Source organism: Myotis davidii, unplaced genomic scaffold (genome assembly GCF_000327345.1).
Source record: "Myotis davidii unplaced genomic scaffold, ASM32734v1 scaffold415, whole genome shotgun sequence".
Classification (NCBI taxonomy): domain Eukaryota; kingdom Metazoa; phylum Chordata; class Mammalia; order Chiroptera; family Vespertilionidae; genus Myotis; species Myotis davidii.
In genome coordinates this window covers 5,165,927-5,170,747 of record NW_006287951.1, presented here as the reverse complement: position 1 = coordinate 5,170,747, position 4,821 = coordinate 5,165,927, and the positions used below count along the sequence as shown (strand labels likewise).

Sequence of the window (4,821 nt, the reverse complement as noted above, 5' to 3'; positions counted from 1 at the left end):
GAAGTGGGCGGGCATCGGGAGGCCACTATGGCACGGGGCAAGCACTATGGGCAGTCTATCTGAAGTGTACCTGGCGTATAAGACGACCCCCCACTTGGAGGCATATTTTTCAGGGCCAAAAAATCGTCTTATATGCCGGCAAATACGGTAGTTTTAATGTTGCTCTAATATTTTTGCCCAGTTTTGATGTATCCCCCATTTTTAAAATTGGGCATATAGTACAGTTAATAAATTGTGAAACCAAAAATGAAAGTTTTTTTTCTATTACTCCCAGCAACTTTCCTCCTCAGAAATAACTATGTAAACAGTTTAGCTTGTAGCTACCAATCCTTATGTAAGCATTTACCTTTATGTGTAAATATCAATATCCTTTTAAAGAAAATCAATGAGATCTTTATCATAGAATCCCTTTTTTATTTAACGCATTTTGTGGATATTGTCATGTCTGTTTGTTAAGCCTTCTTAACATGCCATGGCATTAATTATTAGTATCCATTCCATACCTCTAATGATGGATCTTTTGCTTATTTCCAATTATTCTCCGCTAAAATAGTGCTGTAATGAATATTTTGTACATACTTCTTTATACATGTGTGTATTTTATAGGATGGATTCTTAGGGAAGAAATTATTACATTGAAAGATGTGTGCCCTTTTTATAAGAATCCTTCCAAATTGCATACCATAAAAGATTGAAGCCTGGCTGGCATGTCTCAGTGGTTGTGCATCAACCTATGAACCAGGAAGGTCACAGTCCGATTCTCTCTCATGATGTTTTTATCTCTTTCTCCTCCATTGCTTTCTGAAATCAGTAAAAAACATATTTAAAAAACAAAATTGAAAATCTACAACCCCATCCACACTGTGGAACAGTTGCTACTTTTTGCATTTTAATATGTTAATCCGTTAGACAAAAAAGATGTCACATTATTTTAACTTTTATTCCCTATTACTAATTAGGTTGAGGTTTGTTTGTGTTTTACTTTTAAAAATTGTCCTTAATCTTTTAAAAGACTTATGCTTGTTTCTTTTAAAAATGGGGTATACATCAAACCTGGACAAAAATATTAGAGCAATATTAAAACTAATGTCACCTTAGTTCTTTCTGAGGAATTAAATAATCTTGTTTTAAAATGGTCTTCTTTTGGCATCTTTCTTCATAATGGTTTTCTCAAATATTTGGTGATTCTTAATTTAGCTCTTTTATTATTTTTTAAATATTTTATTGGTTTTTTACAGAGAGAAAGGGAGAGGGATAGAGAGTAAGAAACATCGATGAGAGAGAAACATCAATTAGCTGCCTCCTGCACACCTCCCACTGGGGATGTGCCCACAACCAAGGTACATGCCCTTGACTGGAATCGAACCTGGGACCCTTCAGTCCGCAGGCCTATGCTTTATCCACTGAGCCAAACCGGCCAGGGCAATTAAGCTCTTTTTATATTGTGACTTCCTGGTTGTCTGCCTATTCACTGTAACCTGCCTTCAGTAACTGTAGGAGTTAGGGTAGACTGTACTGATACTTGGGGTCGCTTGTATGTGGAGATTTCCAGACCTTCTGGGATAAGGTGGCTTCATAGGGCTCAATACCCATGCCCCTCACCTCAGTCTGGTGCCTATGCCATTGCTGTTTCACCTTAGCTCAGAGGAAGGGGCATGCCTGACCAAAGCAGCTGCTCCACCTTGATAACCCCACTGCTGATTCCCCCGGCTTCCTCCCATTCCATGTATCTGTTTATTCTGAGCTGGAGTTCCCCAGAACTGTGTTTCTCACAGTTGCATGGCTCTTAGCTGGTCTCATCCCTGGTTTTATCTGCTTTCTCTCATTAAGCATCTCTATGTTAGGCACTCTTTTCCTTTCCCATAGGTGTTATTGGTTAGTACTTTTTAAAAGATAGGTTTTTTTCAAACACTAGATGGCCTTTTGAATGACAGGAATGAATAGAATTGTTTCAATCTACTGTTCATGTATATGCCAAAAGCAGGTTACATTCCTTAATATGATCATCATGAGTTGACTTGTTGAATTGTGTGTGTTTGTTCATTTTATAAGTGTTTATTAAAAAAAACTTGCCCTAACTGGTTTGGCTCAGTGGATAGAGCATCGGCCTGTGGACTGAAGGGTCCCAGGTTCAATTCCGGTCAAGGGCATATACCTTGGTTGTGGGCACATCCCCAGTAGGGGGTGTGCAGGAGGCAGCTAATTGAGGTTTCTCTCTCTTTGATGTTTCTAATTCTCTATCCCTCTTCCTTCCACTCTGTAAAAAAGTCAATATATTTTAAAAACCCCACAAAACTGTAGGCCTAGTGCATGAAATTAGTGCACAGGTTGGGGGGGGGGGTAAGGTCTGGCCTGCGATCAGGGCTGATTGGGGCCTTCCAGCTGCTGGCCGGGACGTTCCTTTATTCCTCTCCGCCCTCTGGTGGTCAGCACATGTTATAGCAAGCGATCAAACTCCCAGTCTCCCGGTCAAACTCCCGAGGGGACACTTTGCATATTAACCTTTTATATATATAGACGTCTACAGCCCAGCCAGTGTGCCTCAGTGGTTGAGCATCGACCTGTAAACCAGGAGGTCATAATTGGATTCCTGGCCAGGTCACATGCTGAGGTTACAGGCTCAATCTTCTGAGTGGGTATGCAGGAGGCACCAGTCAAGGATTCTCATCATTGATGTTTCTATCTCTCCCTCTCTAAAATCAATAAAAAATATATATTCAAAAAAACATGTATACATATGTTCATTGGTTGAATTTGCCATCTCCTTACTAATGAACTTACTCTTGGAATTACAAATTTTTAAAATTGTGGTAAAAGACACATAACATAACATTTTCTATCTTAATCATTTTTAAATATATAGTTCAGAAGTGTTTATGTGTTCACAATATTTTTTTTTCTCCAAATATATATATTTATTGATCCAGAAAGGAAGAGGGAGGAACAGAGAGAGAAGCACCAGTGATGAGAGAGAATCATTGCTTTGCTGCCTCCTGCGCGCCCCCTACTAGGGATGGAGCCTGCAACCCGGGCCTGTGCCCTGACCTGGAATTGCACGATGACCTCCTGATTCATAGGTCAACGCTCAACCACTGAGCCTTGCTCATCAGGGTCACCCCAAGTTTTAAAAGTGTTATTTTTAAAGCGAAGGCTGCACAGGTGCCGTTTGAATGAGCACAGGTTGTGACTAAGTGGAGTTTTAGGCGGTTAGTGTCCTTTGTAGCCTTATCAGGACGCAGCCTTTGCCATGTTTGTGTATAGAGAGCATGTGTGTTTGTGTGGTGAGCGCTGAGCTGGAGTTGGGGCCACGACGGTGCATTTGCTCCCCTGCTGAGCTCCCTGCTGCTCGGGGTGTTCAGTCTGTTCCAGCTTCTGGGTCTCATCATTGTGCTGCTGTCCTTGGGGGGCGATGAGAAGGTCTTGCGTGTTCACACTGTTTTTAACACATTGTTAAGTGCAACTGCTTTCTAGAATTTTTTCATCTTGCATAACTAAAACTGAATCCACTTAAGTATTCTGTATTATCTTCCTCTCCCCTCAACCCTTAACATTCACTATTCTCCTTTCATTCTCTATGAATTTGACCATCTAGATACCTCATATAAATGGAACCATACAGTATTTTCTTGTTTGGCACCTAGTAAGTAGAGTTCAAGGATTCTGCTAAATTTTCTATAATGCATAGGATGTTCTCCTACAACAAAATATCAGTAACACTGAGGTTGACAAGACTTGCTCTATGCTGCGCCCAAACTGGTTTGGTTCAGTGGATAGAGCGTTGGCTTATGGACTGAAAGGTCCCAGGTTTGATTCCGGTCAAGGGCATGTACCTTGGTTGCAGGCACATCCCCAGTAGGGGGCGTGCAGGAGGCAGCTGATGGATGTTTTTCTCTCATCGATGTTTCTAACTCTCTATCCCTCTTCCTTCCTCTCTGTAAAAAATCAATAAAATATATATATATTTAAAATTGCCCTAAGCTAAAACATCTGTGTTATAAATAAAGTGGTCTTATTTTCTTATGGCAAAAACTCAGGCACAAAACCTTATTGGCTGGCTTTGATGACTCAGTCTTCAGTTCAGAGGTTCTGGGGATCTACCTAGAATAGCAGTTCTCAGCCTGTGGGTGGCGACCCCTTTGGTGGTCGAACGACCCTTTCACAGGGGTTGCCTAAGACCATCCTGTATATCAGATATTTACATTACGATTCATAACAGCAACATTACAGTTATGAAGTAGCAACGAAAATAATTTTATGGTTGGGTCACAACATGAGGAAATGTATTTAAAGGGCCAGAAGATTGAGAACCACTGACCTAGAATGTTTTCTTAGTAGAATGATTTTGAAGTCTTTACAGCTTTAATTTTAGGGATAGGAAATATCAAACATTAAAATTTTTTTCAAACTTACGAAAACTTATGAAAAATTCCCATATAACGTGCATCCAGTTTCCCCAACTGTTAACATTTGTTTTACCAAGTTGTGTTTTACCCCTTAATTCTTTAGTATGTAGTTCCTAGAAACAAGGATATTCTCATACTTAATCAGAATGCATTCATAAAAATCAGAAAATTAAATATTGATAGTTCTGTTGTTTAAACTACACATTCCATTCAGGTTTAGCCAGTTGTCTCAATTATGTCCGCTCTTGGGTACAGGATCCAACTCAGGATTACTTGTTGTATTTCATTGTTGTGCATCTTTCGTTCCCTTCGATCTAAAGCAATTGCTCAGCCTTTCCTTATTTTTAATGACTGACTTTTTAAAGAATACAAGGCAGTTACTTTGTAGAATGTCACTCACTTTGGATTGCCTAATGTT

General features: G+C 39.9%; 1 protein-coding gene across 1 annotated transcript in view; it reads left to right on the top strand.

Annotated features, from left to right (window-relative positions):
* PIK3CB (phosphatidylinositol-4,5-bisphosphate 3-kinase catalytic subunit beta) overlaps positions 1–4,821 on the top strand; it is a 107,680-nt gene that overhangs the window by 66,412 nt on the left and 36,447 nt on the right. The gene's annotated exons all lie outside the window — the stretch shown is intronic.